The 21,064-nt window shown below is 39.4% G+C and overlaps 1 protein-coding gene across 1 annotated transcript in view; it reads right to left on the bottom strand.

The window, feature by feature from the left end:
• daam1a (dishevelled associated activator of morphogenesis 1a) overlaps window positions 1-20,430 on the bottom strand; it is a 305,416-nt gene extending 284,986 nt beyond the window's left edge. The window contains exon 1 of the mRNA XM_039741919.1: window positions 20,353-20,430. The gene's annotated coding sequence lies outside the window, so the exon portion shown is untranslated. The remainder of the gene's footprint in view (window positions 1-20,352) is intronic.
• Between the last annotated feature and the right edge of the window lie 634 nt (window positions 20,431-21,064).

The raw sequence follows: 21,064 nt of genomic DNA, 5'->3' as shown, positions 1-21,064 counted from the left end.
GACAAGTCGACACAAAGATGACAAAAGAACATGCCAAGAAACTCCACATAAATGTGATAGAAAAGAACAAGTCAGGGGATGGAGATCCAGTCTAAGGATGGGGCTCAGCTCTCTCTTTCTACATAAAGTCTACAGTGGTGTGAAAAACTATTTGCCCCCTTCCTGATTTCTTATTCTTTTGCATGTTTGTCACACAAAATGTTTATGATCAACACACACATTTAACCATTAGTCAAATATAACACAAGTAAACACAAAATGCAGTTTTTAAATGATGGTTTTATTATTTAGGAGAAAAAATCCAAACCTACATGGCCCTGTGTGAAAAAGTAATTGCCCCTTGTTACAAAATAACCTAACTGTGGTGTGTCACACCTGAGTTCAATTTCCGTAGCCACCCCCAGGCCTGATTACTGCCACACCTGTTTCAATCAAGAAATCACTTAAATAGGAGCTGCCTGACACAGAGAAGTAGACCAAAAGCACCTCAAAAGCTAGACATCATGCCAAGATCCAAAGAAATTCAGGAACAAATGAGAACAGAAGTAATTGAGATCTATCAGTCTGGTAAAGGTTATAAAGCCATTTCTAAAGCTTTGGGACTCCAGCGAACCACAGTGAGAGCCATTATCCACAAATGGCAAAAACATGGAACAGTGGTGAACCTTCCCAGGAGTGGCCGGCCGACCAAAATTACCCCAAGAGCGCAGAGACGACTCATCCGAGAGGTCACAAAAGACCCCAGGACAACGTCTAAAGAACTGCAGGCCTCACTTGCCTCAATTAAGGTCAGTGTTCACGACTCCACCATAAGAAAGAGACTGGGCAAAAACGGCCTGCATGGCAGATTTCCAAGACGCAAACCACTGTTAAGCAAAAAGAACATTAGGGCTCGTCTCAATTTTGCTAAGAAACATCTCAATGATTGCCAAGACTTTTGGGAAAATACCTTGTGGACTGATGAGACAAAAGTTGAACTTTTGGAAGGCAAATGTCCCGTTACATCTGGCGTAAAAGGAACACAGCATTTCAGAAAAGAACATCATACCAACAGTAAAATATGGTGGTGGTGGTAGTGTGATGGTCTGGGGTTGTTTTGCTGCTTCAGGACCTGGAAGGCTTGCTGTGATAGATGGAACCATGAATTCTACTGTCTACCAAAAAATCCTGAAGGAGAATGTCCGCCATCTGTTTGTCAACTCAAGCTGAAGCGATCTTGGGTGCTGCAACAGGACAATGACCCAAAACACACCAGCAAATCCACCTCTGAATGGCTGAAGAAAAACAAAATGAAGACTTTGGAGTGGCCTAGTCAAAGTCCTGACCTGAATCCAATTGAGATGCTATGGCATGACCTTAAAAAGGCGGTTCATGCTAGAAAACCCTCAAATAAAGCTGAATTACAACAATTCTGCAAAGATGAGTGGGCCAAAATTCCTTCAGAGCACTGTAAAAGACTCATTGCAAGTTATCGCAAACGCTTGATTGCAGTTATTGCTGCTAAGGGTGGCCCAACCAGTTATTAGGTTCAGGGGCAATTACTTTTCACACAGGGCCATGTAGGTTTGGATTTTTTCTCCTAAATAATAAAACCATCATTTAAAACTGCATTTTGTGTTTACTTGTGTTATATTTGACTAATGGTTAAATGTGTTTGATGATCAGAAACTTTTTGTGTGACAAACATGCAAAAGAATAAGAAATCAGGAAGGGGGCAAATAGTTTTTCACACCACTGTATTTTTGTGTGCCCTCTTAACCCTGATAACTACCCTTCACAAATAACATTACTTTTTTGTAATGACATATCAATACCCCACGGAAATGTAACCCAATGACCATCCCCATGTGACAATAAGCCCGATATGCAGAGGAAACAGACGCCTGGCAGAGGCTGCTGCACTGCTCCCTAGTTAGTCCGGAATCAGCAGCCCTGATAAGTTTGTTTGAACAGGCCAGGTGGATCAAGCTGAGCAGTTAAGAGCTGCTAGGCCAAAGGCATAAAGAAAGATGAAAGATGGGCTCGCTTACATTGCTGATAAATGAAAGGAAAATATTTTTACTTTCAAGTACAATAAAATAAAAAAAAAAAAAGCTTGCGTTAATGCAAACTTAAATTGAATAAATAAATGGAAAGAGATGGGAAACAGGAGGGTGGAATCAGCAGCACTTTCACACTTGGCTGTGCACGTAATTGTCAAGCACTCACGCCTAACATTGATGCCTCAGCAGCAGCCACAGGACATTGGTGGCAATTGTTCTGTCCCACTCAAGCACTTTACACACGGTGTGCAAAAGCCCAAAGAGCTTCTTTGTTCTTTCAGTTCTGTGCGACACTGCTACAGAAACATGCAGTGAATTCACAGAGCCTGATTTTTCTAATGTGCTGCCCAAATGACTGTTTGGGAAAACTGAATGACATCAAAACCGACAGACCCTGACAGTAATGTAGCCCTGCGGCCAAGGTGAACTTTAATTTAGACAGCTACAGGATTTTGCCAGGATCTTACAAGCTTGCTCGCTGTCTGTTAAAAGATAACAATACTGTAATGTACTGCTGTACAATAAGCAAAACAGCAAGGACTATGAAAAGCATACAATAAATCCTGGTATTTCTTATAATATTAACTACACAAATGCTCTAGAAAAATACAATGATTCCCTAAGCAAGTGTTTTGTGATAGTGATTATAACAAAAGCAAAAGAAAATTCCTTTCTCGTGAAAGCTCTTTATTTACAGGCCATTGCTTCAAATGATGATAGAGCAATAGAAAAGCAAGATTTGAAGAAGACCTTCATTTCCCCTTCCTTAATCTCTCTCAATTTCACACTCTCATATTCCAGCTGGACTTCCAAGCAATAACACAAAGCCCCAGCAAGAAAAGATTTTCTACAAACCTGAGGCCAGCTAGACATAAAGCCAAAGGTTACAAACAATTTAATTGTGTTTCTTAGGAACAAGGAAGAAGTGTACAGAAACTTACAATTTTAGCAACATCACGGTCACACGGTTTTCACAAAACAAAAGCAATGTAACAGAATATTCTCAAATACACTTAATCCACTTTAAGGTTGTAGGGGCAGAGCCAATCCCAGCAGCATCAAGTGTAAGGCTGGATTTGGTCCTAGATTCCACACACAGTCTATTGCAGGGCTCCACTTTGGATCCTGCCTTTCTTCCGGTGCTGCTAGGATATACTCAAGGAGCCCACGAGCATACAGTGGTATAAATGGATTCAGAAAAAATGGATGGCCTGGGTACAGAACTGTATAATTAAGAACTCTTGGTTAATGTGCTTACAATGAAGACAAAACAACAACATCATTTATTTTTATAGCACATTTTCATACAAGGGTGGCACGGTGGGTAGTGCGGCTGCCTCGCAGTTAGGAGACTTGGGTTCGCTTCCCGGGTCCTCCCTGTGTGGAGTTTGCATGTTCTCCCCGTGTCTGCGTGTGTTTTCTCCGGGCGCTCCGGTTTCCTTCCACAGTCCAAAGACATGCAGGTTAGGTGGATTGGCGATTTTAAATTGGCCCTGGTGTGTGGGTGCGTTTGTGTGTGTCCTGCGGTGGATTGGCACCCTGCCCAGGATTGGTTCCTGCCTTCTGCCCTGTGTTGGCTGGGATTGGCTCCAGCAGACCCCCGTGACCCTGTAGTTAGGATTCAGCGGGTTGCAAAATGGATGGATGGATGTATTTTCATACAAATGATGTAGCTCAAAGTGCTTTACAAGATGAAGAAAGAAAAAAGAAAAATATAAAAATAAGATTAGGCAATACTAAGTAACTAAAGAATAAAGTAAGGCCCGATGGCCAAGGAGGACAGAAAAAAAAACAAAAACTCCAGAGGACTGCAGGGGTTCTGAGGCCACAAGACCTCCAAGCCCCCACTGGGCATAAAATGTCATTACGATATTTCATAAACTAGCATTTAAAAATTAAAAAAAAAAAAAAAGAGTGCTCACTATGGCATGGACAGAATGAAATACATGATTATTTTATTCATTGTTTGTCATTGTGATGTAAATCTTCACAAACACCAGACAGCCTTCCAATTGGAAGTAGATTTCATTGAACCCGCAGTTTATAACATACAGAAATATTACATAAAAGGTTAAGGGAATGGATTAATAAGCCAGAAAAACTATTTTCATGTTTGTGTACAGACAAAAACCACCACAAAGTAAATGAATGCTGTTTCTGTCCACCAGACTTGAAAAGACGCCCTTGTTTTGCCACACGCCTCTGATGCCAGGAGATAAGCATAGCCTGAATATGCAAACACAATGGAGTTAATGTTACCAGCAAAACAAAACACTTTCAAAGTGAAGCAAAATAATATTAATTTTAAATGACAAGTACGTTTTAGTCATTGCACCGTGAACAACACAAATATGGCTAAAAAAGTAATAAGCAAAAGGGCGGAGCATGCAAAGCTGCTTGGTCTGCAGGACCTTCCTTGTTCAAAGGATGATGCACACATATAAAGTGCTTGGTGACAAGGAAGCACCAGCAACAAAAAGGAAATCTGAAGTGCTGCTTCAGCAGGAAGGAGTCATTCAGACTGGCACAGAAGGTGCGAAGATATGCGAGATTAGCACAGAATAATTGAGGGCACCAAATGCTGAGTGGAATATGTGCATTCCCTCACTGTCTTCAGTCTGTGTCATTAAGTTTTCTTCTCTTTGCTTACTCAATGAAATGGCTTCCCAATATTTCTGAATTTGTTTAGCTATATGCATTTATGAACTGCTTTCTTCTCCAATTTAAACTGCTTTGCGCAGGGCCACTATGAAAACCACAATATCAAACTGAATAACTAAAGAGAAGCTCACATGCATCACCAGTCATATTAGGCTGTTTCTGAAGAATCCCAGCCCTCCAGCAGCTTAAGATAGGCGGAACGTAGTGGGAACATTTGTTAGTTGTTACTGCCTGCAAGAAATGCTGACTAATTTAGCGTCTTGCACCTCACTCACCATAAACAAAAAAGTCAACATCAACGCCATAAGCACGGGTATAATACAATATACTATTAATAACAATAGTGCCAATAAGAGATGAAATAAGAGAAACATCACATGAAAAGGTCATGCAAAAAGACAATTTCCCCTCAGGGATGAATACAGTGTACCAAAAAAAGTAAATGGATAGACTGGTAGAACAATATGCCGGGGTTACTAAAAGTATGTCAGGGTACAGACACCACCCCAAGGTACTTTAAAACACTGCTTCTCGGGTTAAGACAGAGAAAACCGTGACAACTATATGGCCATGTTTTCACGACTATGCTGATATGACCCGATTCCCATTGTTTTCATACATCTGACACAAATAAGATTTTGATGTAAACACCCAGCCAGAACCATATGGTATCTGATTTTTTTTTTTTGAGATTGGATACAGGCTGCTTTTGTATATGCCTTTCAATTACGATGGCCCATCTGTTTAAACTCGGATTGGATTTTCTCCCAAAGATGTGGCTTGATTATGTTATTTTGTGCATTGTGGCAGACAAAGGAAATAACAAGGTGCAGCAAGAAAACAAAAGAAAAAACTTAAAAGCATGATAAAGCTACTAATGCTAAACTGGAAGGGTCTTACGGAAACTGCAAACTATTTAAAGAAGACACAATGGCAGAAAGAATACACAGGGATCCATGTGGATGACTTACATCACAATGCTCTATGTGCAAATAACACATCTAATCCTCATAAACTGAATGAGCATATAAATGCAAAGGCTACATTTAAAGTAAACACCAGAGTTTGGATTGGATTTCTTCACTAATTCTATTTCGGAATAGAATCGAGACCTTGTAGTGTACATGTTTACACTTAAACTAATATACTCACCCTAAGAAAAGATACAGATTGAAAAGGTTTTAACTAATAGGGATCACTTTATAATTTGAAGTTAACGATGAATGCAGATTTAAAAAAAATAAATAAATAAAATCACGGAGTCATGGATATTCACAGCCTAGCTCAGACACCAACGGTTGCAAGCAAGAGACAAAGATTCAGCGAACTCTTAACTCACTAATGAATGATGTTTGACAACACTGCTGGATCAGGACATTACAAATATGCGATCAGGTTACTGAAAAAAGGCCTGGCTAAAAGCTCAGGTGCTACAGCAATTGAAAGCATCTGAAAAGTTTATCAATACCATTACGTATTACAAAACTGCTTGCTTTGCGAAATGTTCTACGATGTTGGCTGATGTAAACGATCTGGAGGACCATCATACACCACCTATCTAATTAAATTTCAAATCCATTTTCATACAGCAATGACATTATCCACCTTGATAAAAAGATGAAGTATCTGTGCATCCATCCAGTTACTATTCCATCCAACCATTTTCTAACCCGCTGAATCCGAATACAGGGTCACGGGGGTCTGCTGGAGCCAATCCCAGCCAACACAGGGCACAAGGCAGGAACCAATCTTGGGCAGGGTGCCAACCCACCGCAGGACACACACAAACACACCCACACACCAAGCACACACTAGGGCCAATTTAGAATTGCCAATCCACCTAACCTGCATGTCTTTGGATTGTGGGAGGAAACCGAGCGCCCGGAGGAAACCCACACAGACACGGGAGAACATGCAAGCTCCACGCAGGGAGGACCCGGGAAGCGAACCCGGGTCTCCTAACTGCGAGGCAGCAGCACTACCACTGTGCCACCGTGCCGCCCTAGTTACTATTCCTCTCTTTCTAATAGATGGTGAATCACAAACATTTGCAGTAATAAAATGCATTGTATTTGTAATTCCAACAAATGGTGCATAACTAACATTACCACTGCTTTTATGAATCCCATACCAAATGGCATATAAACAGAAACCTATGCATTGCATTTATTATTGCAACAGATGGTACATCATAAATAATAGTAGTAATAAAATGCATTGCATTTGACACTCCAACAGATGGCGCATTACAAAAATGTATAGCAATGCATTTTACTACTATATGAATTAAATAATAAATCCCAATAGATGGCACACTGCAAATGTTAACACTGAGGTCTACACTGATTACTTAGATTTCAACCCGTCTTACAAAGGTAGCTCAGCTATTTCTACATAATCTTCAAATGCTCACCATTATGCCTGTTTTTATATCTGGCAGGCATTTAATAACATTAAAACAACACATTCATCAGTTCACTTATTTGTAGCCTAGTTAATCCATTCAAGCGTAATAAATAATGAAGATACATCTTCACAAATGACAAAAGGTATTACCTGGGAAATATCTGCAATAGACTAAGGGGCAGAATGACCACATAAAACTACGAGCCAAGCAGATTTACAAGTATCACCGTTTGGGGAAACGTGTCCTGCCACTTGCCATGTGCATTTGACCCACACAAGCACAAATTAACACGGTGTTTGAAAGGAAACATTCAATCATCAATAGCACCTAAGTCATTTTGTCGTTTAAACTATGGTAGGATTACGGGCCCACATTCATACTCACAAGTGGTTAATTAACTTAACCTGTACGTCTTGAGAAGGTGAGAGGAAAATCCACACAGATACCAAGAGAAAAAGCTACCACCACAAAGAAAACAACTGAGTAATGGACTGCATCTGGGTGGCATCATTGATAACCACTGTGCCACCCTGAAAATATTAAAAACCCTAACAACCAATAATGAGTGACAAAGTTACTGAAAACTCTCAAGGACAGAAACTGTATTCTGTTGCCAAGTCTCCTTTTAACTGCCCATTCCTTTCCTCTATAAACATAACTTAGTGTTAATACTTTTAAATAAGAAAGCAAATTGAGTTGACCAACACTGCACAAGTTCAAGGTGCTTACCGACTTACTGGCCTTGTGTGGAGCTAAGTATATCATAAATATTCGACAGTATAGATTAAATTAAGCTGCACAGCTTTTTCCAAGGTTAGCCAGTGCTAATCTAGTTGGGACTAGTCTAATTGTGGCACTAATCTTATTTAACATTCTTATAACGGTTTACTCCGTGTAATACCAGGGTACAATCGTTTAACCTATTTTTAAACTTTAAATGAACTATGCAGATAAACCTTATTTATCTGTATCTATAGGACTGAATATTGATGGGTTTTTTTCCAGCCATGCAGGTGAGTGCTTGCCAGTAACCATGACATAATTTCTAAAGTGTGTGGTCAATGGCACACGACATCACCTGGATCTACAACACAAGAGCAAGCAAACCAGAAACAGACTTTTTTTAATAAATGGAGAGAGAACAACGGAGCAAAAGTAACATTTTAATAAAAAAAAAATGGGTAAAAAAAAACAAACATTAACAGCTTTATACACTTGCATCTTTTTATAATTCAACAAGTTTTAGGCTATTAGGTATAAAATATCTTATAACAAAAAAGAAAGAAAGCCAATACATTTTCTATTAAAAGACAAAAAAAGGGGACAGAAGATTTTGTAGTTAAAGAGAAGGTCTTCTTTTTCAGTTAACTAAACGGAAAACTGTTCTGATTAAAGTTTCTCTTTGTATCTTTGTGGAGCATAAAGAAACAAGACATGGAGAATTTCAACATGAAATCAAATTCTGTGTGAGCTGCATGACAATATGAACTCTGACAGGCTTGTTTCATCCTTAGCTCGCTGCTTGGCAGATTTATTTAGATAGGCGAGTTCCAGCAGCTGTCAGCACTTCTTGTAATCTTGAAAACCACAATATTGAAAATAATAAAGTTTTCTTCTTAAAAGGAAATAATTAGGATCCCTCACAGCAGCATAGTGGCTGCAGCTGTCCACTGTGGCAAATATTGATTGAATCCCTTTGTTGGCATTTTGGGAAATGGTGCAGTGTTGTGATCCAGGTTGAGGAGAAATATTCAATTGTCACCTGGCTATTTCGGGAGGAAGAACCAGTTTGGCCAAGCAATCATATTGTCAACAATAGCACCACAGTATAGCACTCCTGGCACTGAAAAGGGTTTTTCCAAAAAACGATAGTGCCATTTATTGTGCTATTCATCCCAAAGTATATGAAGTGGCCAAAACAACTTGGCTTCATCAGTAGGCTAGCCAAGCAGAGGGAGCCAAGAAATGAGATATAAGCTAGCAACCTCACTATTCCAAGATGGGACCTGCTTTTAACAAACTGAGTTGGGACAACACACTCTCTTGTCCATTCTCTTACTTTTACTGGATTCATATTGAGATAAGCAAAGCACAACTAAAGGTGATGTAGCTTTCTTGTGGTTAGCCACCATAACTGACCACTGGCCAGCATTACCATCTAGGCTTACCCACATGTATACTAGCTTCATGCCACAGACAACTTTGGTGCGAGTAAAACAACTGACTGCAGCAGTATTAATTAAAATAGGATTCTGGTAACTTGTTGAAATTGAAATCGGAAATGAAGCCACATCGGCTAATTCTTACATTATATACGTAAATAAATATTATACATTTAACTATCGTGAGCTCGGGTCCGAACACCATCAGGTTAACACCAGCACTTTGCCAAACACACATTTATTAAACACCAAATAAGTCCCACACAGTACACAGTGCCCCCAGCACCAATCACCCTCTCCACGGGTCTTCCTTCCAAATGTCCATGGGCCGCCTTTAATCTCCTCACGTGAGCTTCGTCCTGTTCCCACTCCCGACTCTAGCTCTCCGATTGGAGTGAGGCAGCCCCTTTTATTCCCAGGTGCCTGATGACGCTCTTCAGGCAGCACTTCCGCCACATCAGGAAGCACTCCGGGTGTCCCCGAAGGTCATTCCTCCACCCACCCAGGTGTGACGGAAGTGAATGTTTCCCTGGCTCCACGACGCTTTGGGTGCCCCCTGGCGGTGGCCACGGGCACCATTGGGCTTGAGCCTCCTTGCTCCTTCCCTGTGGTCCCATCAACATCCAGGGCGGCTTTACCCCTCGTGGTCTGGGGGACGTATAGACCACCTCCTGGTCCTTCCGGGTGTCCCGGCTGGGTCTAACTCCCAGCCTCCTGTGACACTATATACACAGGCTTACACATTCACAAACAACTTCACCCTGTTCTTGTGAACAACATAATAATATTCATAATAAACATACATGTTCCTGAATATATTACTAAGTTTTTTTTTCTGTTTTTTTTACTAACAATTCACTGCATACATTTATGAAATTCAATACATTACTTGGGCAGGCACTGAAAGCAATTTGAACTTGCATGTATACATTTTAATTTAGTACATAAATAAAAAAAATTATCAATTTTTCATATTTACATTTTTTTCAAAACGCCAGTGTTGGGTTTGGTGTATTATTATTCTTGGCATGACACAAGAAATACATTAAAATGACTAAATAAAGAGAATATTTTGCGACAAGGTATCAGAAGGTAGATTCTCCTCAACACCATGGGCCAGTAATAGCTAAATGCATAACTTCCATTGACAAAGACATTTCACTAATTAAATTCAGGAGAGCCCTGATGAGTTGTTCTGTTGAGGGTGGAATGGTGGTCAATTTGTAGAAGTCAAAAATACTTTTTGATTTCTTTTGCCATTCCAATTCTATTCTCAATGGATTATATGCATTACCAATGTGGTTCCTGAAAAGCAGCAAATAGTGTAACCAACACTAGCCTGTAGCTAGCAGCCCTAGTTTTCTCCGCATTTCAGAATATTCTGTACAGGTCTATTGAAAGAAGAAAAAAAAAATCATCAGAAGAGGCGATTTTAGTACCTATTGTGTCTAACCTTGACATTGATGCCTTCCCCAAATCCCCGATTTTCAGCTTTGTTATACCAGTCTCACATAGTGTTTGTATCTCTGTCTAAATTCATATCCACTGGTTATTTCAAGCTAAACATTCAAAAAAACTAGAGATGCAACTATTCTCAAATATTCTTTTGAGATCCCTAAATCAAGATGTTAATGTTTCCCATTTTAGTGCATTCTACAATCCTTTTCCCCTAACTCAACAGATTGGTTAGCATTTTTTTTCCCTGCCTTACACATACTTTGTTGCTTTTTAATATATTCAAGAACTTTTACATTTTATTTTTCTTCTTTATTTTTGGCTCAGAGTACTTCCCCAAGGAACTAGTATATAATCAGCTATGTCAATAGCTGAAATTCTTAAAATCTAAATATTTCTTATTAACTGAAGTGAATATTAATTTGAAAGACATTGTACACAAAGAAGTTTAACTCAAAAAAAAAGCAAAGGATGTGTAAGACAAAGTGAGGTAGAATACAAAAAGCAGACCTTCACATCACATTTGTGGTTCATCTTATTCAATTGCAAATATCCTTTCCAGCCAAATAGTAATAATTATTATTAAAAACTAAAAAACAACACTTTACAGAACCACATACAAAACAAAGAATTGCCAAAGCCACACAATAAAACAATAATAAAAGGAAACAGGACGTGAAAGTCTCACTTTAAAAAATTGATTTAAAGGTGGAAAACAATGAAAGTATGGCAGCTCTTAAGGAAATCTCCCTCAGTACTGAATAAGCAGAGGTAATATGTATACTGTACTGTCACAAATGCGATCAGATCATTCAGGTATATTTAAAGATTAAATCAGGGAAACAATGTAATTATAGATAGTACCAGGCATTTAAAATGTTTGTCTGTTTCATGCCCAGTCTAGAAACTGGCAACTCAGAAAAAGAACTGTGACCCCAAACAGACATGACCTATAAACAGATCTCCAGAATGACCACCTTGGAACAGATGAGAGACAACCCATTATTCTCCATTCATCACTTAAACTGCCATAGGGGTTTGACCCAACTCTCTTTCCTTAGGCAAACATTTACACAAATATTGAGGGCATGTCGATATAATTATATCAGCGTTAAAAAAAGGGCTGTCCACACAGACTCCGATTCACTAAAATCAATTTACAACAGGGAAGCAAAAAAAAAAAAAAAAGAATCATTGAATTACTAAAAGCGCTTAAGAAAGCGATCAATAGACCCCATTTATTATTCACATTGCAATCAAAATAGCTCATACCAAGACATTATGCATTATCATATTTTGATTTCATACTTTATGAAGCATATCAATAATACATACGCTTTCAAAACAATTATAGAGTAGTTGTGATTTTAGATAATGTTTTTTATGGAGACCACTAAAGAAATGAGCAGTACATATACATTTTTTTATATCAATTTTCCATAATGTGTGCTTAGCGTGTGGGTGCCTGCCCTGCAGTGGGCTGGCGCCCTGCCCAGAGTTTGTTTCCTGCCTTGTGCCCTGTGTTGGTTGGAATTGGCTCCAGCAGACCCCCGTGACCCTGTAGTTAGGATATAGTGGGTTGGATAATGGATGGATGGATGGATTTAGTCTTCTATTGTTATGGGAGTACCATCAGATATAATAATTTTCTTCGGGATCACTGGAACTAATTAATTTAAGGACTCCAATCAAGTTTTTTTTTGGCCCCTGATGCCTATCAGTGTGCTTGGAGGGCAATTAGTTATCTACAACCATTGCTGCTGTCAGGGCTTTCTGTCCGTCTTTACTGCACACATATCTGAAAGCCCTGGAGCTGCGTAAGAACGTTTCCACATTCAAATCACGATGTATAAAACTTACACTTGGCGTAAAGCCACGCACTTTTCCACAATACCTCACACCCTGTCGTACGCAAGTTCTCCGTTCGGTTTTGAAGACTGGCGGCACCCAGTGTCAAAGCAGTGCTACTGTTCCCGTGTGGTTACTCTTTATTTTCCTGACGCGGCTTTATAAATACACTGAAACTAACCTCATATTGTTGATTAGTGTAATGCATATGTTTGTAATTAACTTGTAACAATATAACGGTCCAGGGAATAGCCATGGTATTGCAAATACCATAACTGCTTTAGCGTTGTTACTCTCACTGCACCACCTTCTTCTTCTTCTTCTTTCAGCTGCTCCCTTTAAGGGTTGCCACAGCAGATCATCTTTTCCCATATTACTCTCACTGCACCACCATTTGGAGTATTTCTATCACTGTATCTGAGTGGGGAATCACAGCAGCAGCTGATCGGACAGAGAATTATCAAGTCCACGCTGCCTCAGCCACGGCAAAACGTTTCAAAGCCTTTCCTGTACGGATCTCGCAGTTCAGAAACAGTTTCATCCCAAGAACTCAGGCAAGGGGGCCCGAGTTGCCTCGAAAGCTTTTATATTGTAATCTTTTAAGTAAGTCAATAAAAGGTGTCATTTTGCTTGGCTTATCTCTACATTCATAATGGCTAACACGGTACAACACCCTAGGACTACAGACATACAAGAATTGTCATTGTAAGCTTACAGATGGCTTAACGTCTATTACAGAGCTGATTGTGTGGCGATTGGGTATTTGGGGAAAGAAAAGTAACGACAGGAATTGGAGGTTAGTACGTTTGAAAGACACAGTATTGCTACAATAAATAATTTTATCGAAGGTCGCACGTGGCACAGCAGCATCTTGTGTGAGACATGAACAATCACTGTGCCATCGTGTTCCCATGTTTAATAACATGCTTTCATTCCAATCATCATGAAAATGATATCACATATACATCTCAGTATTTTAATCATTTAGAAAGCTGTAATATCATGAATGTAATGGACTCTGTGTCCTGTCGGAGGAAGAGAAAGAACGGAAGCACGTAGTGATTCACACACATAGAGCACATTGAAGATCAAATACAAAACAAAGCATTTAACTTGCTTAGTTATGACGGGATTTGAGAAATTAGTGAATTAAATTATTTTAAGATGAAGTTTATGATGTTTTACTTTAATGACAAAATAAACTACGTGATTAAAGTGGAAATTTCGAGATTAAAGTTGACATTTCGTGCTTTTTTCCCCACTGTGTGCCAATTTTTTTTGTATGTACCCTAATAAGCTCAGACGGTGGGCTACAACTCACTTTTTCACTGCAACTTTGATATGCGACTTCTTTTTATTTTGGCACTGTGCAACTTTGTGAACTTCAGCTTTCGAGTTTCTCCGACATGCTATGTCACTCGATCAACTTCCTTTTGTTGATTATATCACGGTTTATATCAACAAATAGTATGTTTTTCCTTTGCCTCCACTTGGCATTCGCTGAAATTCTTATATTTTCCCCGTGCTTTTCCCATTGTCTTTTCACAGAAGGCTGAGCTTAAGGGCGATTTATATTGATTTGCATATTCATAGAGGCGTAATTCTGGGAGGAGTTGGGCGCGTGCACGAGCGTTACTTTTCACGCTGACCAGGATTTATTGAGCGGAAGAACGTGGAAGTTGGAGTACGCACAGATTTGTGCATCTGGATTTTTCTGTGCATAATCACATTTCAGCTTTTGTGCTTACGTCATTTTATAGTGCGAACTCCACGCACGGCGTTATGCATGAGGTCCCTGGTGTCTGAGGGCACCATTTTACATTCTTTTGTAATATAGTACAACAAGTCAACTTTAGATCTGCTTTCTTGCTTCAAGTTTCAACCAACTCACACTTTAATTTTTCAGTTGACTTTTCAAGGTACAAACTCAACAACTTAATTGCAACTGGACAATAGTTGTGCAGTCAAATTTTTAGCCAGTCTACAGTCTTAACTTAGAGGAATTCTTTATCTTGTAGTATGATACGACACTGCCACCATACAGCATTTGGATTGGATTCCCAAGTTAAGGTGCTTCCTATGTAAAATATACACATCCCACCCATGTTTACTTTGCTTTCCTTTAGAGAAGGCCAATCACAGTCCAAAGACATGCTGTTTGCTTAACTGGTGACTAAAAGAATGAGGGTGAGCCCTTGAAAGACTGCACATTGTGATGGACTGACACATCATCCACAATGGACATCTGCCTTGACCGCGGAGCTGCTGGGGCAGAATTTTACATCTCACATCTGTAATGAATACTGCAGGATACAGATGAACAGAATGATGGACATCTTTCATCTTGAGGAAAACAATAAATTGCAACTCCTTGTGCCATTACTAACACCGGTATTACCCTTCAGAGTATTTTTAAAAAGGGAAGTATGCTAGAGCTTTAAGAACTGTGCTTGTTTGGAACCTTTTATTTCAGGATGTCTGGGTTGTAACCTTACCCCTTTAAAGCCAAGGAATACTGCAACACCAGCTGACGGATGTTGAACTTCCTGCAATGTTAATCATGCACACATACTATTTTAACAAGGTACCCTAAATCATGACAGTTTTGTGGGCTGCTCTCTTAACTGAGCAAGTGGAATTTTACCTGCTTTTCATTTATGATAAAACTGTTAGATTGTTAGTGCCTTTTTCATATTGCTCTTTCATTTGAATAAATTGCAGTAGTAATTCACCATGACCAAGTTCCCTTTTCCTGAAGTGGATGCCTTCATCACATATGATGGATGTGTTCAATCGCTGTTCGCCTACAAAGTGATCCCTTTAGGAATGTGGCTAAACATCACAAAGTGTATTTTTGTGTACATAATGCCAGATGTTTATTTGTGGTTAAACATTAAGTTTTGTATTTGTGCACAGATTTCACCGTGTCGTTGCATACAAAGCAATTACTAAATCAAGGAGGAAAAAATTATAGTGGTCACAAAATAAGCATAAAGATCATAGAAGCATGTGATAATGAGCCTAGAGCTGGGAAGAAGTAATGCAAAGCTTTAAAAAAGTAGGTGAACGGCAAGGAGAAAGAGTTATTTTAAAAAAAAAAAAACAGAGTGTTTAAGAATCTGCCTTGAAAAAGGTAGACTCTTCCTATATTATACAGAGGAGCAAACGGAAAAGTAGCCCTGCACGCAAAATAGATTTAGCAGTAGCAAATGTTGTGAGGTGAGGTTAGTATGTCTCCCACCGATATTTCATTTCATATGTTAATCTGCATCCATTCCTTCATGTAGGCCCTCCAACCAGCAGAGAAAAACTTGGGGGTTGGTGGCAGAATTGGCACTCCAACCACCATAGAAAACTTCACACCATTCCACTCCATCTGAACTAGTGTGGTGCTGAGGTGTCACCCGTTGCAAGGCTGCACTCGGGTCCTAATCTGGATCCTGTGTTGGTTCGTCATGCACTGTATTAGCGTGTTCTCCTAACCTCGCTCTCTCTTACAGTATGTATATACTTGCTAGGAGGACAACGTGTTGTATTTATTGCAAAAGTGTACAGTATTTCAGTTGTCGAATGAAATGCTTGTACAGGTGTCTTCATATGGATAAAAGATCCTAATGCAAGTGCTCCTGCAAAAAGCATGATTTAGCAATTGGTAAAAAGAGGCATACTGTTGTCTATGTGGGTGACGTACCAAGGAAAGCTTCTGTCCCCAGCATTGCAGATCATATGGAAAGATATCCTCATAAGTTATTAAAGCATATACAGAACTGCATCGCTACTGGCACTGACCATTTTCAGCATAGTCTTTTACATGATTAGTAATATCCTTCAATAACATTGTCTAAAAATAACAAAATTACTAAGTGTAATGTAACATTTTTATTACCTTATTACTAATATAATTCTTAATGCTATTCCAACTGAGCTTCTATTTTGTGTTCCACCACATATGACTGCATATACTATATATAGAATAGATTTGTCATTACACCCTATTTTATCTATTACTTCTGAGAAGATGCAGTTGGTTTCTTTGCATTGATAGGTAATCTGGAATTCCTCAATTCCCTAAAACACATGGATGATGAATAAGGACCTCCTCCGGATCAGAAATTCTCTTCAACAATTACAAGCTATAATTCACAACCTTGTGCCCTGTGTTGGCTGGGATTGGCTCCAGCAGACCCCCGTGACCCTGTATTTGGATTCAGCGGGTTAGAAAATGGATGGATGGATGGATGGAATTCACAACTCTTTCTTTTGAAAGAAAAGTGTGCAATCCAAACTTAAGAATTTTCTAAATAAAGAATGCAGTATGACTCGCATATCTGGGTGCCTTACAAATTAGCAGCTGTGTTTATGTTAATCTTCACAACATACAGAACTTTGCAAGACCCTCAGTGTTGAAACCAGCAGCTCTCTGTACTTCCAGGGAGCAGCTGAAAGTCTTCTGTGTTTGTCTGAAGTGTCATGAATGTCTCTTGAAATCACAGTTGCCAAAACACATTATTCATTTTTAGCTTGCCTTACCAAAAAAAAAAAAGGGGTTCTTAATTATAAAACAAAAAGTGCTGTCAATAATGGAGGATCCACTGCATCCACTGAAGAGTATCATCTCCAGACAGAGGAGCAGCTTCAGCGACAGACTGCTGTCACCGTCCTGCTCCACTGTCAGACTGAGGAGATCGTTCCTCTCCAACACTATGCGACTCTTCAGTTCCACCCGAGGAGTGTAAACGTTATTATACAAAATTACTGTCTGTCTGTTATACCTTCATTGCTATCATTCTTTAATTAATATTGTTCTTTATCGGTATGCTGCTGCTGGAGTATGTGAATTTCTCCTTGGGATTAATAAACTATCTATCTACATGCAACCCTGGCTTTTCTGTCGTCTTAGCTGTATATCACATAAAAATACTCGCCATACTGTTTGGGGATAATCACAAGGAAAATATAAATCATATCAATATTTATGGAAAAAAAACTTGCAGTGCAGAAGAATAAGAAGCACTTTGGCACGGTTGACATAAACACTTAAAACACCTCCTGGAGGTCTACCAATTGCACTGCCATCCGCTCGCAAGGCTCTAGCATTTTAACATCAATCAGCCCTCTCTCCTATTCTGGACAGGGGAAAAGCCAAGAATCACTCCACGGCATGAAAGTGTGTTGTCAGCAAACATAAAATACTACCAAAGAGCATCAAAGGCATTAACCTGCTGCAGTGATTTTGCATATCTAACTGTTTAAATGACGAATAGCCCAATACTGAAGTAAGAAATGTTTTAGTTAACTTTACAGTGGATTTTCCAATAAGCTTTGCTCTTGCACTAAAGCTAAAAACACCCTTCAGAGGTGCAACAAATTATGTAATGAGACACATGGGACTAGACTAGAAAGCAGGACAACGCTAGGAAATCCCTGATTAGGGTGCACATTTTATTACTCATTCCAAGTAAAGAAAAATGAATATGTCAATAGAATATGTGCAGCAGAAATTTTCAGGGAATTTACATATTTCAAAAAAAAAATTCTGAAATCACAAACAAATTCCTAATTCTTGTACAGTAAACATTTATCATTCACACACAGGCTTTGGATCACCAATTAATCATTATTGCTTTTATATCCTGTTGCCTCCCCCAAACCCCCAATATTGAATGAAGCAGCAAGTCAAACTGCAGGAGGAACTATGATAAATCAAAACTTGCATGCCAAACTACCACTTATACTGAGGAATAACACCACTTACTTAAAACTAAAGCAGCTGGCCTTATTATTATTATTAGACTTTTCAGCGCCGGTCCGGTCAAGCTGTTTTTAACTAGGATGTAGCACAATGATGCTGACACCTTCAGGTTTTGCATGTGCACAGGATGGTGTCGACATTCTCAATACTTGAGCATCATTCCAACTTAGACATGACAATTAAGTTTGAAAATGCCTAATGAGCACTTTTTTATTGGGTTAAACTCATACAAACGCGTTATGTGCAAGCATTCACACTTTTAAATGTGTCACATTGCATTCTACCTTTACAACTCAAATAACCATTCTGCTGGCTTTTAAAGACTACATTTACCTCACTGTGCTACAGAAACTGTCAATACAACATCCATTTGCTGTCTGATGTTTACAAGCAATCTGTTTTCCATACTGGTATGATACAACAGGACAGATTGCTCATGCTGGAAACTAACCAACACAATTTCTCATTCTGAAACTGAACATGTGTCACTTAGTCCTTTGGTTAGGCACCAGCCCTTGCTTCATAATTATTATCATTTTACAAGTCGCTGACACCTTATTCCAGACAGACTTAGTATTTAGTACAACTGATTACATATATTATTTAGAATTTGATCAAGGATGAGTTCGGATGACGGAGGTGGAAACTCAACTGAAAAGTTTCTGCTGCAAACTTCACCTCAACCCTCTGCCTACTTCCACTTGTTCAACATTAGAAAACAAAAGTCCGTGTTTGCAGTTAATTTTAACTCAATCCAGAAGCAATTTGCAAACGTTATATTGACAAGTGTTCGAGTGACTGAAAATTTCACTTAAAACCGATATTTTCGATACATCATCTCAGAACGGGTATTATATTAGGCTTGACCAAGGAGCGTCGCACATGATCCAAAATGCATTTTTCTGAATTTGAAAAATAATTTCTTTGAAATTAACTCTGAATTTAAAAACTGCAAGCGATCAGCACAAATTTACATTTAACAATTTTTAATAAACTGCATAGGCAGGATCGATGAAACAAAATTTTGAAAAATTAGCCGTTTTAAACATCTGCTGTCAAAAGGAAAAGCAACGAGTACAGCGGAGCTGCGGCGTTCATCATTACTACGGGAGAGGGGCAGCGTAAGCTAGTATAACCAACCACAGCGTGCAGCGCTGCAGGCGACTACAGTAGCTCGCGGGATCGGCAACAATGTAATGCTTAAAATGCTTTAATTCAATACAAATGTGCTCCATTGTAACAATGATCTTCAACGTGACCTTAATGGACATGTTTTGTTTCAATACAAAACACTGTTTTCTTTCCCCCCAATAAAGAATGACCACCGACTGATTGATCTCCAGTCTAATGACACACATTCGGCCCTTGCTGTCAGTTTCTCCCAGAAACTTTCCCAAACTGAATGTCACGCAGAATGAATTAGGCAGCCCCTTGTGCAAGTGACTGAAACGTGCTCGCCACGAGCAGAGGTTTCTTCTAGCTGGGAGAATCTTGCCCCCCTTGCCGCCGGCTCGGTTTTCTCCATGGCAGATGATGGATGCCCCACACTGGCTATCCAAACATTACTGGTGTAATCCGATGTGCTACATCTACCTTTGTTTTTGTTTCATTTAAATGATTAAAAACGCGGCTACCGTTTAGAAATTTGTACGCCCTGTATCGGTGAGCGCTTGCGGGAAAAAATGGAATTCCTCGAATTTGTAATGATATCATTAACGAAGCACTGAATAATACAACTGCGAAAAATGCAATTCCCGTAAGGGCTTTACTAAAAGCAGCAAAATGACCTGACATGCCACTCGTTTCTTTTTCTTTACATTTGCTATGCCTTTCTACCGTTGTCCCACCCATTTCCAACCTGATTCCATCCACCTTATAACAGAGAAATCGTCTGACCGCACAATAGAATCGCCGGGCTGCTGTGAGCGTTTTTTTAATTCTCTCGGTAGAACTTTTCTTACCCGCATTTTCACATCCTACATTCCCCAAAAATAAAATGAGCACGCCAATAAAACGGCATCCTACCTCGGTACCACGTCCATCCTAACAGCGAGTACTGCCTATTCTGGTTGCAATTCAGCTCCTTCCCAACACAACATATTATCATCCTGCTCTTGCAGGTGACATCATCTTTTTGGCCTGATGTCACTGCGCATGGCAGATCGTCGACTGCAGCGCTAGAGATTCTGGGAAATGTAGTACTATAGACGGTTCAATCTGTCTTTTGTTTGGTCACTGCAAAAATACCCAATTTTAAGATAAAATTTATTTTTTGGTACTACCCTTTATTTCACATTGGAAAAGATCGCTAGGATTTTAACTGGGTTGAATAATTTTCTTTGGAGCGTTTAAAGCTGTTGCGCCTGCACTCTGTGACACTAACAGCCGGAAAGGTAAGCCAGTCGGCTAAACATTATTCAAGCAAATTATGTTACCTTTATCTGTGAAACACGGTCTTCGACTTTTACCCGTTTAGCGCTGAGTAGTAATACACAGCTGCGGCAAGGGTAATATTCACCCTTTATAACCCAGATAGTGAAAAGCAAATATTTTTAACGTGAGCCAAATCACAGATAATCCATTCTCGAGTTAGATATGGCATACCAGTAAATGTCAAGTGGTGAGACGGCAGAAGGAGCTCCTGTTTCGACATTCTTCAGAGGTGATAGTCAGAAAGTGTGTGTTCATACAAATTAAACTGGCCGGTCAAATACTTCTTATTTGAAAGAAAGAAAAA

The sequence above is a fragment of the Polypterus senegalus genome, chromosome 18 (assembly GCF_016835505.1).
Source record: "Polypterus senegalus isolate Bchr_013 chromosome 18, ASM1683550v1, whole genome shotgun sequence".
NCBI classification, from domain to species: domain Eukaryota; kingdom Metazoa; phylum Chordata; class Cladistia; order Polypteriformes; family Polypteridae; genus Polypterus; species Polypterus senegalus.
The sequence above is the reverse complement of the archived record's forward strand: the minus strand, read 5'-3'. Positions and strand labels throughout refer to the sequence as shown.